The sequence below is a fragment of the Tursiops truncatus genome, chromosome 5 (assembly GCF_011762595.2).
Source record: "Tursiops truncatus isolate mTurTru1 chromosome 5, mTurTru1.mat.Y, whole genome shotgun sequence".
Lineage (NCBI taxonomy): Eukaryota > Metazoa > Chordata > Mammalia > Artiodactyla > Delphinidae > Tursiops > Tursiops truncatus.
Genome location: NC_047038.1, coordinates 106,612,820 through 106,639,799, shown reverse-complemented (window position 1 = coordinate 106,639,799; position 26,980 = coordinate 106,612,820). Strand labels below are relative to the sequence as shown.

General features: G+C 33.6%; 1 protein-coding gene across 4 annotated transcripts in view; it reads right to left on the bottom strand.

The window, feature by feature from the left end:
* Window positions 1-26,980, bottom strand: part of FBXW7 (F-box and WD repeat domain containing 7) — a 207,155-nt gene that overhangs the window by 133,732 nt on the left and 46,443 nt on the right. For 2 of the 4 annotated variants that reach the window (XM_073805492.1, XM_073805493.1), the window contains exon 2: window positions 13,404-13,443. The exons of 1 other annotated variant lie outside the window; for it this stretch is intronic. The gene's annotated coding sequence lies outside the window, so the exon portion shown is untranslated. Of the gene's footprint in view, window positions 1-6,193; window positions 6,215-13,403; window positions 13,444-26,980 lie in introns of those variants that run through there. One more of the 4 variants, XM_033857273.2, reaches the window with a different exon arrangement.

Below are 26,980 nucleotides of genomic sequence, written 5' to 3'. Positions count from 1 at the left end.
AAAATCCAAAGGATTAAAATGATAACCAGATTATATTTTTTAAAGACAATTTTAATAGAAAAAATGGGAATATATAAGTAGACAATTCACAGTAGAAAGAATTACCAAAAACTTACAAAAAGGTGTTTAGCCTCACCAATAATTAAGAAAATGCAAACCAAAACAAAGAGAATATATTTTTCAGTTAAAAGATTATCAAAAACAACATCAAGTATTAATGGGGAGGTAGTGAAATGGATATACCCATCCACTGACGAGAGTAACACGTGAAGGACAATTTCACAGTATCTATTACATTTTTTAATGTTTATTATACAGCAATTATACTTTTTGTTAGCTACCCTAATATTCAAGTAAACATAACAAAGTTGCTTGTTGCAGCCTTACTTATGATACCAAGAACTTAAAAATTACGTTAATCTAGCAATAAGAGAATGGCTAAACATTAAACTATAGTACAACCTTCATATGGAATCCTAAGAAGAAGTCAGAATAAGTCAGGTATTAGGTCCTAACACCTAAGTATTAATGTGGTAGTGACAACAAATTTTCTAACCAAAATTCATTCTCGCCTTCCATAGTAACGGCAATGTAGCAGGGCACTCTGCCTTACAATTACACCTAAATTCTCATCAAAGGAAAATGAATTTTAGAAACTATGTGTGCCGTTCTGCATTGGGCATTTTAAGAGAGTGGGTATGCAGATTATTTCTCCTTCCTAATGCAGTTGGAACATGAAAATAAAGCACAAGGATGAAGGACCTAAAAGATGAAAGCAAACTGGGTCCCCAAATGAGCACTTGAAAAAGTTTCATTGCCAGTTTGAAAATGTGAAAAATTCTACAATGGTAAGCTTATTATAACTAGAATCAAAATCTAAATTCCTTAAATTTTTGTCCAGGCCATATATAATTGCTTTAAGTATATAATTTGCTTTCCTTTTCAATCTCATCTCCAACCACTGGGCTCCAACCTCATTGCCTCCTCGTAATAAGCATACCAGACATTCCCACAACAGTGCCCCTACTTGAATTGCTCTTTCCGCCAAACCCTCATAAGGTTCTCTCCATGCCTTTAATCAGATCTTTGTTCAAGTGCCACCTCTTCAGAAAGACAGTCTCTCTAAACCATCCCCCGCCAAGCCCATCAGACTGCACTTGCATCTGTGTGTGCTCTATCCCTTTAATAGGGGCACATCTAAGTTTTAAGGGGCCTGAAGCTTCTAAAAATTGGAGGATTTAAAAGAAAGAATACAAAATTACAAATACAAAATTAGAAATGAAAGTGAATACATATTTGAAATGTGAAAAAATAACAAAATACTAATTTTTAAAAGACTGACAAATACCATAAATAAATCCAGAAAAATAACACGTTAATTAAATGTCTGACACAATTCTGTTATGCCATAATTCCTTCATTTTTTGGTTGAGTAATCTTTGCTTGGCTTTTCATGTGACAAAATTTTATACTGTTTCTTATACAGAGATTAGGAGGATAATTTAGTCTTTCCTCTAGCATAGTTTATCATAATTTATTTTTTATTATTCAAAGTTTACAAACTTCAAATTTCACAACCTGTTATTGGGAATGTCGTGTAAATTTTTGAGAGAGTTGACAAATATGAGGAACTCCTATCACGCTCCTTTCATATATAAACTTGAGATTTCAATTCAAGTTTTCTTGTGCAGTAACTAATCTTACATACCCTAAATTTAAGACATTCATTGATGATAAGACAATCATCAATGTCATTCTTGGTGGGTTATGAGTTTTATGCTATGTTCACTGATCAGAGATTCTGGTTTCAAACAAGTAAGTTATTTAAATATTTTTCCAATATTTTCATAAGATTCATTTTCATTAATTGGACTATCAAAAAACCAAGAGCCTATTACTTCTGTTTATATTTTTTCCTCTTAAATGAATTACTGTTTTTGCATGATCAAAACATTTTTATGTCACAATTCACTTTGCAATGTCAGAATAACTTCTAATTACTTGTGGCACATCTTTAACCATTTTTGTTTCATATTCCATTAATTTAATCTAAATTTTATCTTAATTCTTAAATAAATGTAAATATGACAAAAGAATACACCTTCAACATACTTCCAAATCAGAAGTCTATTATTTCATACTTGCTTTACTAAAGTGTTCCAATAGGCAGATGAAATCACATATTTTAATTTTATTAAATATGCTATTTCAACTAAAATAGGAAAAATATTTGGTGAATATACAATATACACATTACATTATGTATTATTTTCTATACAGGAGTACAGACATTTTGAATGAGTAGGATGAAAACCTAATCTTACAGTTTTAGATATGTATCTGTAAACATTTCCATAGACTTGATTCTGACTTTGTAAATTTCAAACCTAGTTTCTCCTTTGCTGCTACTAGTAGTGTACTCATACTTCTAGTAACGACCATCGCAGGACACTTTCATAATGTATATGCGCTCTAGCCTTATACATTCCTGTCTCAATGGCTAGAGCCACTGGACATTAAGAACACATCCCTACAATTATACATGGTCATGACTGATCTCCATATAAATATATACCACTACACCCAAATTAAATGAAATATATCCCCAGCTCAGATTACTTTAGCCAAAACCAAACAAATTGTCTGCTACTTATACCTACAGAAATCTTTAAATTTGTTTTAAAAGATCTTTTCAGACATTTGCCAGGCAATAACTACATAACTGAATGAGAGAAAGAAGTGCTAATATTAAAAGAATTACCCACTGTTACCAGAGTTTTGTCCCAGGAATTCAAATCTTATGTAACATTAGGAGAAGAAAAAAAAATTACTAACAGATTTCAGAAAGTGCAACAGAAAATAAAAAATGGATCTCTAATAAAGTACAAAGAATATAATCAAAGTATTACGAAATTCACAGTGAGAAAGGTAAGTGAGAGAAGCAGGATTAGAACGTGCCTCACATTAAAATTTAGGTTCAAATCACACTAGTTAGTTCAAAACACTATGCAATTTCAAAATAGGCAATAACAGGAATTTTTTTAACTTATTAAACTGCCATATGCCAAATAACCAGCTGGGTATTTTTCACATTTGCCTACTCTGTATACTGTGAGTTAGGTTAAAACTATTATAGATCAAAAGTTCACATTACAGTTTAGGAAAGAAATTTGTTTTTATTATATATAAGGTTGTGCTGGGGTAGCAGTAAATGTACAGGAGGAAGAATGGCATTCACCAGACCTTAAATCAAACAAAATCAAGTTTTCCCTGGCAAGACTATACTACAACATAGGACCACACAGATATATACACAAAAAGCTATTATAAGAATCCTACAGTACAAAACTACAATGAACTAAAGTCCTCTTTAGCATCCAAGCAAAAACATTAAAACAGGGAGGAAAAAGCAGTTCAAAACCTAGGTGACACATGGGTGAACCGAAGACAATTTATACATTTACATTTTTTTAAACATCTTTATTGGAGTATAACTGCTTTACAATGGTGTGTTAGTTTCTGCTGTATAACAAAGTGAATCAGCTATACATATACATATATCCCCATATCTCCTCCCTCTTGCGTCTCCCTTCTACCCTCCCTATCCAACCCCTCTAGGGGGTCACAAAGCACCGAGCTGATCTCCCTGTTCTATGTGGCTGCTTCCCACTAGCTATCTATTTTACATTTGGTAGTATATATAAGTCCATTTACATATTTTTAAATCACTAAATACTTAAGATGTAGCTCTCTTCATTACTGTAACTAACCCAAGGAAACTAAATGAGGAATAAAACTACTATTTGAAAAGAGAGAAAAAAATCCAATCCAGTAACCAGATTTCATAACAGAAAAATGGATTAACCAGGTAAGCACCAATTACTAAAACAGCTGACTTACCCATAAAAAAATAAAACCAGGAAGAATAAAAAATCCATAAATCCAAAACCTTCCTTCAAAACATACTCTTGACCAAGATGATTTCACTGGTGAATTCTACCAAACAGTTAAGGAAAACATATGCCAGATTTACACAAACTATATATTTGGCATATAAACATATGCCAGTAGTATACAAAATAGAGGAAAAGAGGACACTTTCCAGTTTTGCCAAAATTTTCAGCAAATCAAATCCAGTGATACATAAAAACAGTAATACAGTCTAACAAAGTAAAGTTTATCTAGGAATGCAGGGTTGAGTGAACATGAAAAATAATTAATGTAATTCAACCACATTAATAGTTCAAGAGAAAATCTATATGATTGTGGCAATAGATGCAGAAGTCAGTGATAAAATCAAATACCATTAATGATTAAAAACAGACAAACAAAACCATTCAGCAAAGAACTTTTTCAACCAGATAGAGTACCTATGAAAGTCCTATGGTTAACAACATACTTAATAATGAAATATCGAATATACTCTCCCTAAGTTTGGGAGCATGGCAAGAATGTCTATTCTCCTTACTTATATTCAACATTATATTGTAGAAATTCCAAACAAAAAGGTAAGAAAAAGAAAAGCAAAAAGATCAAAAAGGAAGTAAAACTGTCTCTGTTCACATGATTGTTTATGTAGAAAATCCTAAGGAATCTGCCTCACAAAGGTACTACAGATAGGAAATAACAAGCACTGATGAGGATGTGGAGAAACTATAACCCTTGTAAATCGCTGATGGTAATGTAAAATGGTGAAGCCACAATGGAAATCAGTTTAGCAGCTTCACAAAAAGCTAAACATAGAACTACCATATGACCCAGCAATTCCACTCCTAGATATACACCCAAGAGAACTGAAAAGAGGACTCAGGTACTTGTACACCAAATTTCATTGCAGCATTATTCACAACAGCCAAAAAGTGAAAACAACCCAAGTGTCCATCAATAGATGAACAGATAAACAAAATGTGGAATACTGCAATGGAACATCATTCAGCCATAAAAAGGAAGGAAATTCTGATGCATGCTCCAACACAGATGTACTTTGAAAACATTATGCCAAGTGAAATAAGCCAGACACAAAAGAACAAATACTGGATGACAGTACACTTGTATGAAATATCTAAAATAGGCAAATTCATACAGACAGAAAGTAAATTAGATACTACTGGGGCCTGGGAGAGGGGGAAATGAGAAATTATTGCTTAATGTGTACAGAGTTCAGTTTTTTTTACCACCTTAAGAAAAAAAAACTACCATACATTACTGAGAGAAATGAAAAAACAATCTAAATAAATGAAAGATATACCATGTTCATAAGTTAGAAGACTAAACATTGTTGGGAATTCCTGGGGGCTCAGTGGTTAGGGCTGAGTGCTTTCACTGCCAAGGGCTCAGGTTCAATCCCTGGTCAGAGAACTAAGATCCCACAAGTCGCACAGTGCAGCCAAAAAAAAAAAGACTAAATATTGCTTAGTATGTCAATTTGTCATAATAGGTCTTATTATGACATGTTATATTAAATACTGTGTAATATGTCAATTCTTAAAATCTTGATCAGATACTTCACCAAAGATATTCAAATAGTCAATAACACATGAAAAGATGCTCAACATTAACATCAGAGAAATACAAGAACACAACACCCCCAACTTTGTGCTGTTGTTCTCATATATACATTACAAACCCAAAAATACAGTATTATAAGTTTTGCTTTAATCAGTAATTTTTTTTTAATAATAAAAGTATACAGTGGAGGGTTTCCCTGGTGGCGCAGTGGTTGAGAGTCCGCCTGCTGATGCAGGGGACACGGGTTCGTGCCCCGGTCCGGGAGGATCCCACGTGCCGCGTAGCGGCTGGGCCCGTGGGTCATGGCCGCTGGGCCTGCGCGTCCAGAGCCTGTTGCTCCGCAACGGGAGAGGCTGCGCCGGTGAGAGGCCCGCGTACCGCAAAATATATATATATATATATATACACACACACACACACACACACACACACACACACACACACAGTGGACCCTTAAACAACACAGATTTGAACTGTTCAGGTCCCCTTATACATCGATTTTTTTCACTAAATATGTACTACACAATCCATGGTTGGTTGAATCCTCAGATGCGGAACCCAGATACAGAGAGTCAACTGTAAAGTTATATTCAGATTATCAACAGTGTGGAGGGTCGGTGCTCCTAATGCCATAATGTTCAAGGGTCAACTGTATATAGTTTTTTATAATTACCCAATTACTCACTATTTTTGATGTTGGTTTCCTCCTGTAAATAACACTTGAAATCTGGTGCCATTTCCCTTCAGACTGATGAACTTCCTTTAGAATTGCTTGTAATGGTGGTGGGCTGGCAAAAAATTCCATCAGTTTTTGTTTACTTTTCAGTGGTTCACTTGCTTCTAGGATTTCCCTCAATAAATTTCCAGCTACTTGGCTAGATTTAACTTCTGTCCTGTACTACTGGAAATACAGGAGGTTGGGATGCACTCAAAAGCAAGAAAACCACAAATGTACAACTCTTACACATTGTATTTTCAGGCTTTAAAGGATAACTTCTCAGCTGACTTCTGTCTCCTTTTGGTCATTTTCTGCTGCTTTTAAATAGTTTTTCTTTCAATATTTTATCCGGATTTTATCACTGTTATCTGAGGGATCATTCAATACTTTACCGGCATCCCTGCATCACTAACAGATGTCAAAATTCTATTAATCTTCAGGGACAAACTTCTCACATCCTTGATTTTCATTCCTCCCACCAAATTAGGACTTCATCTCATCACGTAACAATTTAAAGTATTCCCACCTTCCTGTTTTCTCTACCTTAACTCACACAGTACACTGACAATAATTTCTTGTCCATCATACTGCTTTTATCATTAGAATGTTTTCTGTGAAAACCAGAAAACATGTGATAAGGAATCAGATGTTAATTTTCAACTCCACCACTACCTGTGAAATTATAAGCAAATCACAACCTCTGTGATCCTTATTTTTACCATCTGCAAATGGGAATATCATCTGCCTCATTAGTTAAGCTTAGGACCAAAATACGGTAACTAATATTAACCAGCACAGACAAGAGGTGGTCAAAGATGGTATAAGCCTTGCAATATGAGAATAGGTGAATGGTTAAAATTGTTATCCAAAACAAAAAGAACAGACTAAACAGACCGGGAGACTAAGATGAGTCATTCAGTGATTCAACAAGTGTTTACTGAGTTCCATGCATATATCGAGGCAATATTTTCAGCTTGAGAAATATTAATTTAATTTTGTGGTGCTTAAGACCTAATGACTCAAGTAAAACACGTAATAAAGGAAAATGTGGCATCTGTGAGTCATCACAAATTTGTGATAATTTACATAATAAAAGCAGAGACCACCTCCTAAAAATGATATATAATGAGGAGGAGCAAAGCTTCAACCCAGTTTATACATAAGGGGTATGTAAAGGAAAAAAGCAATAACAAAGAAAGCAAGCATTTAGTTGGAGAGTTAGTAGAAAAACCATTAAAGTATTACAGAAGACAAGGGAGAACTGAATGTTAAGGAGAAGCAAAATACCAAATGCTGAAAAAGGTAGGACAGGATGAGAAAAGAAAAGACACAGATTAGCAATTGGAACTCAGTCTTATTTGGGGGATGATACAGAACATTCTATCATCAACCTAACCAATGTCTATCTGGGTAGGTAAGAAAAGTGGTTTACTTTCATTTGAGGAAGCAGAACACTAGTAGAAACAATAGTCAAACTGCAGAAGGTAGTTGAATAAAAGTTGAGAAATTGGACACCTGGAGTCAACAACTATAAATCAAACAAGCTCAGTGATAACGGGAAAGATAGGAAAATAGTAGAAGTAAGATATTTTTCAAGATTTAGTGTGATAAGGCAGAGAACCCGGCATGGAGCATAAAAGGAAGAATAACAAGGTTCCAGTGAAGGAAAGGAGGAATAAGACTGAGAATATAGATGTTAGCTTTTGAAAGAAATGAAAACATTTTATTCCTTGAGTAAACTTAGACTGGGGAAAGAAAGAGTATAAAATATGAAATGAAGAAAGAATAAGCGAAATAGGGACAGGACTGGTCATTTGAGGAGAGTGGAAAGGTTCCAAATAACTAATAATGTGGAATGAAATAGAAGATGAAAAAGAGATAAAGATGACCAAGAAGCACTGAGGCTATACTGGGGCAGGGCCGGGGGGATGTGAATTTATACTAGGAACCTCTCAAGACAGTAAACTGATATCACTCTAGCAAAATAAAGCAGTCCACGAACAGGGGATAAAACAGAAGAAATGAACGGTTGTAACTCTTTAGATTAATACAGTGGTCCCCAACCTTTTTGGCACCAGGACCAGTTTTGTGGAAAACAATTTTTCCATGGGGATGCGGAGGGTGATTCAGGCGGTAACGTGAGCAATGGGGAACCACAGATGAAGCTTCGCTCACTTGTCCACCGCTCACCTCCTGCTGTGCAGTCTGGTTCCTAACTGGCCTTGGACCAGTACTGGCTCCCGGCCCGGGGACTGGGGACCCCTGGATTAATAGACTGAGAAATTTCTGAAGAAAGATCAAGAGAATGGAAATCTTAGATATTAATAAGAATAAAATTAAGATGGCTACTAGACTGAATGTGAGTTAATCTGGATTAAGTTTTCATTTAAAAAGTAAGTTCTGCAAACATATGAACACCAAGGGGGGAAAGCTGTGGGGGGGTGGGGATGGTGGTGTGATGAATTGGGCGATTGGGATTGACATGTATACACTAATGTGTATAAAATTGAGGACTAATAAGAACCTACTGTATAAAAAAAGTAAATAAAATTAAATTAAAAAAATTTTTTTAAAAGTAAGTTCTGAAGGAAAAAGCTTTCAGGAAAACTTCTCTGCATGATGTGGTTACTACAGTAACTGTATTGGGAGAAAAAAAAAGTCATACTACTTGTGCGATAGCTTTCAGACATTTGTGCAAAAAACAGTGTGACATTTAGAATAATTCAAGTCTAGCTGAGCTTTCCTGAGATTAGAAAGTAGTGAAAGAGGGACTTCCCTGGTGGCGCAGTGGCTAAGAATCCGCCTCCCAATGCAGGGGACACAGGTTCAAGCCCTGGTCCAGGAAGATCCCACATACCATGGAGCAACTAATCCCGTGTGCCACAACTACTGAGCCCACACTCTAGAGCCCGCGAGCCACAACTACTGAGCCCACGTGCCACAACTACTGAAGCCCGCATGCCTAGAGCCACAAGAGAAGCCACCACAATGAAAAGCCCACCTGCCGCAACGAAGAGTAGCCACCGCTCGCCGCAACTACAGAAAGAAAGCCCACGCACAGCAATGAAGACCCAACGCAGCCAAAAATAAATAAATTTAATTAATTAATTAAAAAAAAAAAAAAGAAAGGGCTCCCCTGGTGGCGCAGTGGTTGGGGGTCTGCCTGCCGATGCAGGGGATGCGGGTTTGTGCCCCGGTCCGGGAGGATCCCACATGCCGCAGAGCGGCTGCGCCCGTGAGCCATGGTCGCTGGGCCTGTGCGGCCAGAGCCTGTGCTCCACAACGGGAGAGGCCACAACAGTGAGAGGCCCGCGTACCGCAAAAAAAAAAAAAAAAAAAAAAAGCAAGTAGTGAAAGACCCCTCTGATGAAGAATAGTTTAATTGTTCTATCCATACAACCCTGACCAATATCTCCAAGGTATTATGGATCAGCGGAATGGCAAACTCTAGTATATGTGCTGAGAAGCTGCCCCCTGTAGTATAAGGCAGGCCTTACTGACTTTAGTGACAAATTAGTGGTTTAACTAAAGGGTAATCCTTCCTACCCTTGTAAGAAAAAGAGGTCTCTACTAATATTAAAACCTCATTTCAAATATAAATACTCAAAGAGAATTAATATATATTCAGTTATTATGTTAGTAAATAAGCATTTAGAACAAGAGAAGGGAAGGGGGAAAGAATAGTGCACAAAAGCCATTTCACCTTAATTCAGCCATAAATAGATCATCAAAATCCTCTTAATCACCATATCTGACATATAACCATAGGAGGAGGTAACTCTCTCAGCTAAATCTTTTCCTTATTTTTATCACAATTAATACCACCACAATTAATACCACCATGAATGAGATGTCAGTTTTTATTTCCTTTTCCACTGCAAAATGTCCACAGATAGTATAACACACATCAATGTAAAGAACAATATCACTCATCCAATGGGCACTTAAGGACTGTTCATCAATGGACACTATGATTTCAAATCAACTAACAAGAAGAATATCAATGATCTTAGCTCTATAAAATTTCATTAAAATAGACTTTGGTTAACCTGAAGTTAACACAGAATACTATTAGATAATATGAAAGATACAAAAGTAAATTCCCCAAATAAAAATATATTTGTTATACTGTATTACAACCTCTTGCCCTTACACAGAAAGCCAATCTACTAAGAGTAGTGACACTTCATTGTCACATGCCATTTTTCTAAAAAACTGAATTAGACATTACAGGCCAATACATCCTGAAATATGCCTCCAGTTGATTTAAAAACCACATAATGTAAAAAATAAGAAACTAAAATGGTCCCATAAAAATTAAAAAGGCACATACTTAATAAAGCAGAAGAAAAATATACGTATTCCATATGTAGGTTTACAAAAACATCAAAATATCACTGCTACAAATAACCTGCACAAGATTAAAATCAATAAGATTCTCAAAATCTATTTTTTCCTCACAGGAAAGCTAAAAAGAACCCTGATAATACTCTTAGCCTAAAAAGCGATGGTTTATTAAGGTATGAAATCAAATATGCAATAAACACCACATAAACTAAATACTTAGTTCTTCTCCAATCTAAAAAACTAACTATGAATTCATGAGACCAATATCAATAAACATATCACACACAGCTAACGTTTTCATGGCAACACATGGAATCAAAACATAATGTTTTGCTTAAAACAATTAGCTGAGGAATTGAAGCACAAATACAAGGATAATTGCTTCCTTTGGGCTTTGGCTGTCAAACACAGGAAATGTCAATGCTTTACAGCCCTGTGATAATTAAAACCTTGTCACAGACCTAGACTATCAATGAATATTTATTTAAAGATAATTTTGCAATATGACACCAAAAGCATAAGCAACAAAAGAAAAAAAGAGATAAATCAGACTTCATCAAAATTAAAAACTTTTGTGCTTCAAAGGACACCAGAAAGAAAGTGAAAAGACAATCCACAGAATGGGGGAAAGTATTTGCAAATCATATTATCTCATAAGGGGCTAGTTTCCAGAATATATAAAGAACGTGTATAGTTTAACAATAAAAAGACAACCTAATTAAAAAATGGGCAAAGGATGTGAAGAGACATTTCTCCAAAGGACATATGTAAATGGTCAATAAGCACATGAAATAATGCTCATCATTAGTCATTACGGAAATGAAAATCAAAACCACAATGAAATACCATTTCACATCTAAATCAAAACCACAATGAAATACCACTTCACATCTATCTGGATGGCTAAAATACAAAAAAGACTGACAGTGTAACAATCAATGTCTGCAAGAGTGTGGAGAAATTGGAACCCTCATACACTGGGGTGAGATTGTAACACAGTGCATCCATTTTGACAGTTCCTCAGAGTTACACACAGTTACTATACTAACCTGCAACTCTGCCCCTTATAAGTATACACCCAAAGGAAATGAAAACATAAGTGCACACAAAAACTTATGCAAGAATGTTCACTGCAGAAGCATTCCTAATAGCCTAAACGTAGATACAACCCACCAACTGATGAATGGATAAACAAAATGTGGTATACAATGGAATCTTTTTTAGCCATAAAAATAAATGATACACGCTACCACATGGGTGAACCTTGAAAATATTATGCTAAGTGAAAGATGCCAGACACAAAATGACAAATATTGTATGACTGCATTTATAAGAAATGTCCAGAATACACAATTCATAGAAAAAGTATATTACTGGTTGCCTAGGGGGTGGGGGGGGGGGAGATGTCTAAAACTAGATAGCAGTAATGAATACACAACTCTGAATATGGTTCACTCAAACTAACTCAAATATTTGCATCAATGGGGGAAAAGACGGCAGTAAATTGCTTTTTCCACTTAATACATCACCAGAAATCAGTTACCACATTTTAAAGTAGTAAAATTTTGTTTAAGAGATTTTTGTAACATCATTTGCTCCTAAAAATGTTATATTTATTATAAATATACAGTAAATAGAGTGGTATAATTTGTTGAATACTTACATTAACTATGATTATTACAGAATTTTAGAAATATCATTCAGTTGAATATTTATTGTTTCAAACACATAAAAAGTATAATAAAAGAAATTAATGATTAAATATTTCTTCATGTATCTAGGAAATTTCCTTTAGCTAATCAAGTAAATGTATTCATCCTTAAAAAAATTGTATTACTATATTAAAATAATCAAAATCTACATATGCCACTTGATACTTTCCGCTCACTGTTGAAGTATATCCAAAAATTTTTAAATCTATCATGAGTAACCAACCAAAGCATTGTTACACCTATATAATCACCACAGCACAAAACTCTAAAATCCTATATAGTGAAGTGAAACACATTCTGAGATTAATTCTCCCACTTTCACTCAAAAATTTTAAAAAGTAGGGCTTCCCTGGTGGCGCAGTGGTTGAGAGTCTGCCTGCCGATGCAGGGAACGCGGGTTTGTGCCCTGGTCCGGGAAGATCCCACATGCCGAGGAGCGGCTAGGCCCGTGAGCCATGGCCGCTGAGCCTGCGCGTCCAGAGCCTGTGCTCCGCAACGGGAGAGGCCACAACAGTGAGAGGCCCGCGTACCGCAAAAAAAAAAAAAAAAAAAAGTAAAAACAGTAAAACACTATCTAGTGAAATCAAAAGTTTATGAAATTCTTAATTACAGGCCCTTATCAAATTTTCATATTATAATGTTATTACAAAGAAACTGGAGTGGTCCAAATAGGAAACAGCATAAGGTCTGATCGGAGTCTTCACATTGGCTTATTGTGATGAACTGGACCTAATGTAAGGAGTAGAGCAAGGGATGGCTGAAGAATCTTGATATCTGTACTCGTATCAACAGCTAATCAAAAACTGTTACAAAAATCTCAAGTGAGGAAAATCCTGTTTCATTCACAAAGTATTAGCATTTCTGCCCATGAAGGCTACTATTTTCTTTGAACTCTTTTAATACTTAGCCTGCATGCTAGAAGAATTTTCTTGATGCAATGTGTAGAAAGAATCAGAAGAGGATCAGAATATAAAGAGAAGAAATTCCAATACTGGGTAAAAATTAAAAGAAATATAAATTATAATTTACACAGGCTATTATTATAAATGCCATTAATGTAATATACATGTAAATTTAAGTAACATGCAAAGTATTTAACATGGAGAATATGTACTTACCAAATATTTGATAGCCTTTTAAAAATCTCGTTGAGACTCCCTAAATAATAAAAAAATAAATATATCAGGAATAATTTTTCAACTTCGGAGTTACCTCTAATCTGTAAAGTATATGCAGGAATCCCATTTTCATGACAGCAATTTGTTTTTTCACACTACTTTAAAACCCAAAGCATGTGCTGAACTTTGGCAAATGATTAACAAAATTTTTCCTAACCTTATAAACAACTGAAAGTTTAAATGTAATATATGGAAAAGTTAATGAATTATCAGATATTGGCAGTTACTAGACTACAAAAAGAGTGAGCTCTATAACAAATCAGATAACAGCATACTAACAATGTCTTAGAAAAGCATCCATATGTTAAATTATTCCTAACCATCAACATACAATGCCAAGCTCTACATTCTAGTATCTAGTTACCACCTTTTAAGTAGCAGCTAGACAATGTAACTGTAGCATCTACAGAGTTAAAGTAGAGCCAATGAAATAGAAAGATATTTTAAAATATTTATTAATATATATTTTCTATTTATTTATTCTATTTATTATATTCTATTTTATTAAAAAATTAACATAAGTATTTTTAAATCCACCTTATGTTGATACTAAAAAAAATTAAGATTTTACCCACAATAAAAAGAAATGCATAAACTTACAAATTAATTTTACTACTTACAAAAGTTAGCTGTGAATAATTTTATAATAAACATAGTATATGTCCTTTCAGTCAAGTCTCAGGTCAAAATAATCTTCAAAATGAAGTTCAAAAATTCAAGAAAAAAGCACTAAATATTATAGTGCTCTTAGTGTTTGTCAGGCACATTGCCAAAGATTTGAAAAAACTTACGCACACTTTTTTTAATCACCTTATTTACTCTCCATTTTATAGATTACAAAACCAAACCTTATATTCATTCATCTGCTTAAATATAGTAGCTGCCATTGACTGCACAATCCAATGTCTTTAAGGCATCACACTATGACTCCTCAAAAACAAAACAAATAAGACAGAACATGACATAGTATATAGTAAAACTGATTGCCTCTTTTAGAGTCAGACAAAAAAAAAGTTTTTAAATTCCTTTTAAAGAATCAACAAAATAAAAATCATCTATTTTAACTAGCAATAAGTTATCATACAGAAATTATAATGCCATATATAAAAATAAAATAAAAACATTTTCTTATGAGTAAGCCATACCAGTATATTTTCTATCACTACTACTATTAAAATCAAAATCAGTCAAATGAATCACATCCATCCACAGGCCATGGAACAGGAGGGAAGAAGAAAGTATGACCTGAACAATAAAGTTTAAAACAATAAAGCTGTGAGATGACAGGTGAATACTGTCATTACTTTGAGGTAGGCAAAGATTTCTTAAACAAGACACAAAGATAAACACAGCAAATTGGACTTCATTAAAAAGTTGTGTTCTTAAAATGAAAAAGCTACAGGGTAGGAGAAGATCTTCTCAATGCACATGTCCAAAGGACTCATGTATGAAATATTAAAAAACAAAAAAACAACTTTAAATCACCAAGAAAAAGACAACCCAGTTTTTAAGATAAGCTAAAGACCAAAAAAAAAACTTCATAAAAGATAATTTCAAAAACCAATAAGCATATTGAAAAGGTACTCAACATCACTAATCCTCAGGAAAACACAGATAAACAACACAATAAGATACTACTACACACCAAAATGGCTAGTTTTTAATCGAAAAATCAGAGAATACCAAATGTAAGTGAGCATGTGCAGCAAATGGCATTCTCATGCACTGCAGGTAGAAATGGAAATTCGTATAACCAGTATGGAAAACTATTTGGAAATATCTACTAAAGGTGAAAATACACATACCCAATGACTAAGTAATACAACTCCTGTGTATACAATCAATAGAAATGTATATGTTTGTGCACAGAAAGATATGTACAAAGGAGCCCAAAACTCACGACCCAAATGTCCGTCAGCAGTAGGAAGGAGAAATAAACTGTAGTTTATACAGTGGATTCCTATACCTCAGTGAAAATGAGAAAACTAGTGCCATACACAAAATTAAGATACATCTCACAAACACAATGCTATATGAAGCAGCTGGCGGGGAGGGGAGGAGAAGCCTATATATTATTCTATTGAATTCAAAAACAAACCAAACTAATCTCTGATCACAAAGTCAGAACAGTAGTTAACTTCGGGTGAATGGGTTATTTAACTGGGGCAGAACAGAGGGAGGCTTCAGAGGAGTGGATACCTTGATCTAGGTATGGTTACAAAGGTGTGTTCACTTTGTAAAAGTTCATCAGTATAGAAAAGTTCACCTAAACTTTTCTGTATATAAACTATACTTCAATTATTTTAAAAGTTTCTTTTTTTTTTTTACTTTTTTTACTTTTTATTACTTTTTGGCCACGCCTTGCAGCATGTGGGATCTTAGTTCCCCAACTAGGGATTGAACCCACACCCCCTGCATTGGAAGCACAGAGTCTTAACCACTGGACCGCCAGGGATGTCCCTAAAAGTTTATTTAAAAAAAAAATAAAATAGATGAAAAATCACTTCTCAGTTAAATAACTCCAGGTCATTGTACTAATGATCTGTAACTCACTCATTTGAAAATCTGGATCTCCTAACAATGTATTTCAATTTATTTCTATAGACTGCATAAAGGTAAAGTAAATATGTCTGGTTATTTTGTATTAATAAGTTTTAAGAATAGTTTCAATGTAAATATAAATTTTACCAAGAAGGGATTCCTTATGATTTTCTATTAATAGCAGAGAAAGTTTTGCATGAAGTCTTGCCAATGCCTGTTCTACATAGGCTCAAGTTAGGTTCACAAATGTATAACTTCACACATATTAAAAGTATTAATAGCTAACTCAGAAGTTGATTTTAAAAGCAATTGTATGGCCAAGACAGGCATTCATAAAAACCTTAAGGCACACCACTTGGCCCTGTTTCTCAGAAAAAATTTAAGACTTAAAAACCAGTAACCGTTTGAAGAAAAGTCTTCCAAATAAATATTCTTACATATCTAAAACTTTTTACGTTGATACTTACAATGGTATACCTTCTTTATTAAAAATATAAACAGTTTCATCTGTATATCCTTTTATTTTTCCATTATATTTACCTAATAACTATTTTTTTAACCTGACTTCTCTCTAAATTAAATGATACCATTATTTGATCAGATTTGAAAACTTGTATCATTGATGGAAATCTGTCTTATTTGCATAAGACAGATTTGTCTTGAGCTGGGGGTGGGGTCTGTCATATAAGTCTCTTAAGACAATGTTCAGAGGAACAGAATGGCATAGGCCCCAACAGGTTAGTTCCCTGAACAATTCCCAGAGTCTGAGTATCCTTTGGACAAACATTAGACGACTCAGCAAAACCTTACAATAACTTTCCTCAGTCTTGGATTGCCTTACCTATGAGTCTGGCCTGGTAGAGATCTCTCCAAACCTCCAACCAGCCAGGATTTATCAGGTTTCTACTTGAAAGTAGCCAACCATTCAGTTGTGGTTCTAAGACATAAGGTGCAAAAGCAACACTTGCACAAAACTGACTTTTTTCATCAGTCAACCCACCCCCAAGCCAGACACCCACTTCTAATTCAGGTACTTATCTTTCTAAATTGTATATTTTCACTAAGAACAACTTAAGACTTACAGGTTCCCACTTTGGGCAACTTTTGAAATGAACAACAGTGTTCATTTGAGAGGCACTTTAGAAAATACAGGCAAAAAAACTCTCCCTCAAGAGAAGTTTGGCTTATCTACCTAAAAGAGAAAGATCAACTTACTAAATGTAAGGAGACCTCCCCAGAGGTCACACATCTCACTAAAATAAGACAGACAAACACTAAGAGAAGGACCATGATCACGATTTAGGACCTATTTTGAAGCAGAGAGCCAATAGATCCATCCCAAATCTAAAGAACCTACAGGGCTAGACAAAGGTTTGTTAGGAAAATTATCTAACTTCATGATTTCTAGTAATACACTAAAAATCCCAGAGAGGACAATAAGGATGTAAGCACAGCAGTCTTCCCCTAAAACAAAAGATGCATAGTGAATTCAGTGACTACACACTGTTCAGTCAGCAATAAATCTAATACAGATTGCTCATTAATGATAACTATGTAAAAACTGGTATTTGAAAAGCTAGCATCTTTGAATAATGCTAATGATATATTTTCTTAGGATTCTGTTATTTTTTGTTGCTGTTTTCTATTTTAATTTTAGAGGTGGAAAAGTTAGAGCCAGACTGGTGAAAAATATCTAAAAAGCAAGGTCTCAGCTAGTCAAGAGTTTTAAGTTGTTACATAGATATCAGATCTTGAATTATAAATTAAGTAATTGTCCCATTCCAGTTAAGGAGCAGCATGCTGAAATCCTAGCATCTCTCACTCACCTATAAGGACAACATACAGGCTGAGAGAGAACAGAAGCCGGTTGAAGAGTCAGTGAGCTCAGTCCCCTTTCATCTGTTCTGCTGTTCTCCTTGCTCTGTAGAGTACACAGAGTAATGTTTCCTTTTTCCTTTTCCCAAAGAAGGAAAGGAAAGGGGGAAAATTTAGACCAGTCATTAATTTTCTGTCATTAATTTAGCATAGATTCGTTGTATATTAGAGCAACTGAGTATAATATGGAATAAGTTTGACTAGATCAAATTTTAGGATATACTTGAAGTTCTTAAATTTTTTTTCTATTTTACCTAAAATCTTTCTAATATATCGGAATCAGAATCTTGCTGCAGCAAATTGATATCACTGTTTACCAGCTATCTGACAGTATCTATCAGCATCACCATTTAGCATTTTATTTTATCATCTTTGAACTGATAGGCTTGATTTGGCTCATTCCAAAAACTATAGGTTAAAACCAGACTTACCTTTAGTTAAAACAAAGGCAAATAAAATTTAAAAACATAAATGCGATGTTTCACAAGAAATCAGTTGCCTATTATCAATTACATTTTTAGTTTTAAAGGAGAGGAAAATTACTACTAAATCACATGGTATTTTGGGGCACTGAAGGAATTTTTCTTTCTCTGAAGAGCATTGTACAATTATATTTTTATGAAAAATAAAATATCTTCACCGAAAAAAAAAAAAAAAGCATTAGCAATCACTTCTCAAACTGCCCATCACCCATTCAATTTACCCTAATTACAATATTTCACAAATCAACACAATCCAAATCGACAGTTTATCCCTACCTTATAGAGAACTAAATCCTATTTTATCCTTCACATATCTTCAAAAAACTCCACACTATCATAATTTTTTGTAAAAGATGTAAAATTTTACTTTAAAAATCTCATGCTGCATTTCTATTTCTTGAACAAAGAAGACACAGCACTCAGCATTTATCCTCTCAAGCTTCTTGCCTGATTGCTACAAAACTGCAAAGGAATGCTTCCACAATGCCTCCAACAGTTTGAAAGGAATCCCTCAATGTTCTGATGACAGTCTCATAGAAACTACCAACAAATTTAAAAAGAAACACATGATACTTTTAAAATATCTTACTTGCCCCAGTTATTAAAACATTACAAAACATAAGTTTCAGTACAATTTACCTGCATTTTTATAATCCTTTTCACTACACAATTACACCTTTATAAAGTTATGCTCTCATCGCTTTTCTTCAACATTTCCACAAACCTTAAAAGTATTTCTAAATTCCTCACAGTTCTTGTCAATTGCCAATTTTTTACAACATACTTCTCATTAAGCCTGGGTCTTATATCTTTCACTACCACCTTCATACTCCTTAAATCAATACAAGTCTCAACTGATCACTTTATTGCAGTGACATATAACCACTGTGAGAATGTCCTCCTTTTGCAGTTCAATTGCACAGTAGCAATTACAGAATAAATATGGCAAAAAACACCTTTTTTGGTAATTACTAAGCTATACATATGGGGGAGCAAGCAAACAAAAATACTGTCAACACTGTAAAAGCTCCACAAAAAGGAAAAATCAACCGTAGTAAAATTTAGTTGTGGCACACTATTCATATAAAATAAATCCACTCACAATGGTAATTTGTTTAATTATTAAATGCTCAGATGCAAATTTACCTCAGGACACAAGATTTTTGCAAAGAAAAGTATAAAGCCCAACTAAATGGACAGAAAAAAAGAAAATGCAGATTCTAGTTAACAAAATTAAACATAGTAATGACAATAAAAATACCAAAAAAGACTGAAAGCACTATCTAAGGGCTAAGATTAAAATTCTAAAGATCTACAGACAGGAAGACAAACTTCTGCTGATGATACACCTCAAGACAAGAAAGCCTTTAGGTACTATACTACCAACCCAGAAGCAGGCCTTGTCCTGATAAGCAGATGCTGGCAAACTGATTTCCTAGGAAGGTATCCTAGGCACAAAGAAGGTATCCAGAGGCAGCTGAAGAGTTAGGGGTAAATACCTTAGGACAATACTTCTCACATTTCAGTTTAGCAAAAAACCACCAAAGGTAAAAGTAAAAAACATATAACGATCTTATCCCCCCTACTCTTCAGCTCCATCTAACCTGTGACAATGAAAAGTACAGTCTGAAACAGCCTACATGAAAGCCAAATTGTTTGGAATGCTTGACTCACATTAAAAATTAACACACATTTTGCATTCAACTTTGTATTATTTGTGAATTCATTCTATTATATAAATAACCTTCTAATTACTTAACAGTTAAATTGCCTAATGTTCCCTTTTTCCAACTCTTCAAGTAAAACTGATGCTCTAACAAATAGTATTTATCTTATGGGTACATGACTCTCCCTTCACACAGGCTAGACCATACTAGACCACACCACCAAATGCTAGGGAATTATACATAAAAAGCAGACCTTAGAAAATCGAGAACAAGACAATATAAACAAAATACACATTAATATATTCCCTGATAGACAAATACTTTATGGTTAAACAGTCAAATATTTAAAGTTCCTATTTAAATCAGGTATAAAAGTAAGACCTCATAAATTTCTTTAAAAACAAGAATCTAACAGTAAAGGTGAGAAGTAAAATCAAATGATACTAGTTCATAAGATATATTTTTCCTTTAACGTTAAGTTCATAATGACAGAAAATATAAGTTCATAATAACTGAATAGAAACAAGCATATATAGAGATATGTATGTGTGTGTGTGTGTGTGTGTGTGTGTGTGTGTGTGTGTATTTCTAATACTTTTAACAAAATTTGGCAAAATAATAATTTTTAAATCAGGAACTAACTAAAAGTAGTATTTGGTTTTCCTTTAAATATGACCACAGTGGACATTTATAGTTACTAAATAATTACGTAGTTTTCATACATAATTGAAAGGATTGTAACAATGATCTTTTTAACCTATCATTTATCTTTAATGGTCATTTTACAAAAGTTTTGAATTGTCTTCTATTTTATCTTTAATAATAATCTTTACAAATGAGGAAAATCTGGAAACATACATTTTCTCAAGCACCAAAACCTGTTTTAACAAATTTTATCTAGCACTAAGAAAAGAAATAATATACACCAATGTACATAACCTTGGCATAATAATAAGCTTATGTATTTAAGAAAATATACAGCAGATTCCAAACTTTCCAATGGGGTAACTAATAAGATGACTTGAAACTTTTCTAAGCATAAATATTTGGGAATAAGCCACGGAAAGTAAAACTTGGCTGCACAGCTCTGTACTCAAAAAGTTCTCAGTCTCTAGTCCCATGCATCCTATCTCCAATTACTTCCATATGGAAAATATTCAGTTAACATTCAGGTCATGCATACCTCTTTTAAAAAGGCATTACAGTAAGCAAAATATCACAGCAAACAACCCAAATTACTTAATCAAGTTTCCAAGTGTAAATGAATTATTTTACAAAAGAGAAATTTGTATATGCACTCCAAGTTTATCATTTTCTGCTCCTTTTATTCTTTTCCTTAGAGTAGAATGATATCTACTCATTACATTATCAATATTAGGATATATTATATTATTGGTGGAAACTCCCCAGCCCCACAGCAGCCCATAACATGACTTCAGAGCAAAGTTAGAATGAATATCCCTTTTCTATAAACAAGGATACAGATATAAACATAATCTCAATATAGATACCTTCCATCATGCAGTATCATTAAGACCCAACCAAAAAGGTTCACTTTTATTTAATCTATTTACTAAAACACAGCCATGTGGTATCTAAAAATGATCTGCTTTACAATATGCAATACAACTACATTTTGTTTTGTACATAAAAAACTGTCATATGTCACTTAGACATATTATTGAAATATTAAATAAACTTGTGGCAATAAATATTAGATGCCAAGTAACTATCAAGGAAGTAGATATGAATTACAATATTTTTTCAGGAAAGGATAGCAGATTATGCAGGTGGTTTCTATTTTTTTTGTCTATTTTGCAAATTCTGGTTAATGTGTTTCTTTACCTATTTAAAATATATGTAACAAACAACATAACCAAGCAATTCTACATTTTATAATTATCAAGGATCATTATGTCTTTTTTAAAATCTTTGTAATAGTATCAGTTTTATTTATGACTCCACATTTAGCATATAGGAAACAACCTTAGATATAGTAGGCACTCAATATTTATTGAATACAATTATTTAACTTTTCTAAGCTTCAGTTTCATCAAAGTAAAACAGGCATAGTAATACCTACATGTTACAACGGCTTAAGAACAAATCAGATAATAAGTACACACAATAGGTGCTAGAATGTTAGCCTGAACCCTTGTTTCAGTAAATACAAATAATTATTGCTATCAGTGAATAGAAAATATTGAATAGAAAATATTGAGAAAAGTGAATAGAAAATATTGAGAAAATAGAAAATAGAAAATATTGAGAAAAGGCATCTGAGACAAGGGTAGATCAGATCACTGGCTACTAAAGAACAGAAAAGGAGGACGTAAAGTACGCAGGATCAAAGATGGCAGTCCCAGGAAGGCAACAGTTCTGGGAGACAGTAAAATAATTTGGATTGGGTACCCCTTAGATGCCTGGTGGTGAAGGGAAAAGGAGGAAGCAAAGGGTAGAAATTAAGTACTCTGAAAGAACAAAAAAGAATTTCAAAAACTGTACAATATACCTACCCCTTCCCCCTCACAGACCAAAACAACAAAAAACAAAAAACTTGTAGATTAAAGAAATTATACTGCACCATACCAACAAAAATGCGATTTCGTGAACTGAAAACCTTATAAACTAAGCAAATCCCTCACCCCATCTACATACAAGTTGTAATGCTGAGCCATGAAATGAACAGAAATAGCAGACAACACTAATTTTAAAAGCTACTGTAAGAACACAGACATTCCAAGTCCAAACACTCCAGCTAATGAAAATTCTCACCAAAGGAAAAAAAATCCACAAACAGAAAACTGTAAAATAATATTCCAAAATGAATCTGTAACAGACTTTTACATATTTTTTAAAAATCTTGAACCAAAAATCAAAAACAGAAATGGTCAAAACACAAGATATGCAACAAGAACTGAGCATGCTCAGGAAGGGGGGGGGGGATTGAGAAAAAGACAAATCACTTTTAAAATATGTAATAAAGGGACTTCCCTGGTGGTCCAGTGGTTAAGACTCCATGCTTTCAAATGCAGGGGGTGTGGGTTTGATTCCTGGTCGGGGAACTAAGATCTCACCCACATGTTGCACTAAGATCCCACACTCTGGCAGGGCCAAAAAAAAAGTAATGAAAAGGAAGGTTGGGGCTTCCCTGGTGGCGCAGTGGTTGAGAGTCCGCCTGCTGAAGCAGGGGACACGGGTTCGAGCCTCGGTCCTGGAAGATCCCACATGCCGCAGAGCGGCTGGGCCCGAGGCTGCTAATCCTGCGCGTCTGGAGCCTGTGCTCCGCAACGGGAGAGGCCACTACAGTGAGAGGCCCGCGTACCGCAAAAAAAAAAAAAAAAAAGTAAGGTTGAATTCAAGTAAAAATATAAAGGAAAATAAGGAACAAGAAAATGTCAGCCAAGAGAATAAAACTATAGAAGAAAAAAATGATTGGAGAAAAACATTATTAACATATACCTTTAAAGAAGTTATATGTATAACTGAAAACTCTGAAGAATAAAAAGCAAAATAAAGGAATAAATATTTAAAACTATAATTTATAGAGTATTTCCAAAACAAATATGTATTTGTATGTTGTGGTGGGCAGGAGGAAGTACAAGATACATTAATTCTGGCAACAACCTACTATACACTTGGAGAAACCCAGAATAATAAACTCCAAAATATAGCCTAGTAAAACTTCAAAAGGAAGTAAGGAAAAAAATCTTTGGGTCCTCCAGACAAAAAACACTAAGCCTCTTACACAGGACTGAAGGTAAGGCTGGCATCAGATTTCTGAAGAGCAACAGTCAAAGTGAGGTAACAGTGTAGCATCTTTTTCTAGAAACCCAAGGAATGAAAGTGTAAACTAAGGATTTTATATCCAGTCATGTATCCTTATTACTACAAAGTCTATTACAGAAATAAACATGCAAGAACTCTGGGACTATACTATTCATAGCCCATTCTGAGCAATCTACAAAAGAATGAGATTCATCCCATTAAAAAAAGACAGCAAAAACTTTGGCAAAAACTTTACTAAACAGTGGGATAAACATTGACTATATTTAATTTTAGATATATTACTAAAACAAAGATATGGACAAAGACAGAAGAATAGTACTCAAATATTATATTCTCTGACAAATTATCATGCAATTTTTTTAATGTGAAGAAAACAAGTAAAAAACAGAAGAATCAGCTCATTGGAGTTGAATAGGTAATAAGTGAATGTCAGAGGATATTCATTTAATGCAAACAAAGCAATTATCAGCAGTCTAAGCCTTTGCCTAAAGGGACCCTAATGATATTATAAAAGGTATTACTATAAAGTTAGCCATTAAAACAAAAACATCAACCTTCCTAAATAAGAAAATAATCTTCAAAAAGAGTAGAAAAACAGCCCATAGAGAAGAAAAAAAGTAAGTACATCATAAAACAGCAGTAAGTGCAATGTATCAATTAGAAGAAACACTGTCATATCAAGATATATAAATAGGCTTAACTCTCCTATTAAAAGGAAAAAGTTTCAAACTGCTTATTTGAAGAGAAAACAGTATTTACAAAAACAACAAAAAAGAAAACATATTTAGGATTAAACATAAATGTGTAAAACCTCTAAAAGGAAAACTTTAGAACACTTCTGAAAGATACAAACCAAAGTAAACAAATGAAAAAACATCCCCTATTCTTTTGGAAAGTATGACTTAGCCTCATAAAGATACTGATTTCCCCAAGTTAATGAATAACATTATTCAAATAAAAACACCAACAACTGTTTTCCTAGAGCTCAATAAGCTGATGTTCAACTTCACTCATAGAGAATATGTATATATAGCATATTCTTGTTTATATAAAATAAGAATATGAATAAAGATACAAACAGAAATGCATGAACACATAATATGCCTATTTTTATAAAAGGACACATAAGGATAAACAAGAAACTAATGAAATTGGTAACCTACAGAGAGTGAAAATAGAAAACAGGGAAGAAGAAGGGAGTAAGACTTTTGAGAATGCCTTTTTACATAGTTTTGACTTTTAGCCATTTTACTGTTTTACTAGTCTCAAATTTTTTAAAAAATTAAATCAATAATGGGGGCGCTAAAACTGAACAGAAGCAAAAACAAATGAACCTAGTGTTTATCAAACTGGTGGCATAAAAATATATCACTAATTAAAATAATTTATGAGCATAGTATTCTGATGCATACCTTCATTGGGATATATTACATGAACAAAATGCACAGAAATCTTCAACTTTCTTTACTTACTGGGTTTATTGTTGGCAGTAGTATTGGTGTGGTAATTCCAATATTACATCATGTATATTTATAGGTCAGAGAAAATTAATATATGTATATTGATGCTACTGTTAACCAATATCCTCACTGTGGGAGAAGAGAGATCCAAATATGAAACAGGAGAAGAGAAGGACCCTGGGGTACTCGACTGGAATCACAAATATTAGTAGTTTTTTTAAGTATAACTCCTTGTTCTCTGTCCAATGAAAAGAACCCCTAGAAGCAATGACGACCAGTAATACAGAACACATTCAGAGCTCATGAGGTAGCTTTTAAGTACCCAACAAGAGGAACGGGGATTCCTGGAGAAATAGCTGTTTCCAGGTCTAGGGGCAGTGAAAGCATAAGATAATAAGAATGGAACATTTTGTTGTGCCAGAAAGTAAAGAAGTGATCTAAAATAATGGTACATATCAAAGAGACATAAAAACCAGACTGAATGAGTTCCTACTGCTGAATTTTAACATTTTGAGCCTTCAAAAGAAATGTAACAATAATGGATCTTAGCCCACTGAATAAAAAAAGAATCCATGAAACTCTGCCAGCTAATAAATGTGGGAAGAATAATAAACTAGAAAATCATCATTTTTCAAGCATCAATATAATCAACGGTTCAGGCAAAAATCAACAAAGGATACTAAAATCATTAGGTCAAAGGTTATTGAGAAACAATATTAACTCAGCCTGAAGGCATAGATTAATTACCAAAGGGAAAAATACCTTTGTAATACCTTTACAACAGAGACATTTGGCAGCACCAGCTAAACCAAATAATCTAGCTTAACATCACAAATAATGGAACAAACATAATAATACAAAGGGTAAAATAAGCAAACTTTAAGTACATACATATATCAACATGTATAAATCTCGAACACTGAGTGAAAAAAAGCATGTTACAAATGTATGTAAACAATATGATACTACTTAATTTACATTTTAAAACCAAATCAATACTATTTATCTTTTTATATAAATGTGTGCATAAAAGTATAAAAAACTTAAAAGATACCTTGAGATTAGTAATTACCTCTTGGAAGCAAAAGAATGAGATTAGAAATCTTCAGCCATATTTTAATTTATTTTAAAAGTTCTGAAACAATTATAGCAAAATATTAATATCTGTTAATTTGGTCAGTATGGATACATGAGCACTTTATATTCGTCCCTGTAATTTTTATACTTTTAAATATTCCATCATTTAGAAATTTAAAATTTTAAATGAATTGCTGCTATACAAAAACCTTAATTCTGTTATACACCTATATAATACTTAGTTCTGTAATTCCTGGTATGTAAAACTACTGATTTGAAGAACTTTAATTTAGAAGCAGGCCCCCAGTGTCTCCTTCTGCTTTAATCTCTGATGTAAATTAACAGAAGCAAATCAGCCCTTTCAAAATGATTCTAAAAAGCAAAATGCATTTCATTTACCTAAATAAAAAACAACTTGGAAGGTACACCATCTGAGTGGCATTACACCATCTCTAAAGTTTGATACTTCCTGTATCTCATATTGCTCTTAATATGTATCACCATTTGGAGAACTGAAAGTTTATCCATTCTAATAATTCAGGTTTTTTTCAATCATTTTGACCTAATTTTACATAACCATCCTATTAAAGTTATAACTTTAAATACCAATTAATAAGTCTATAAAA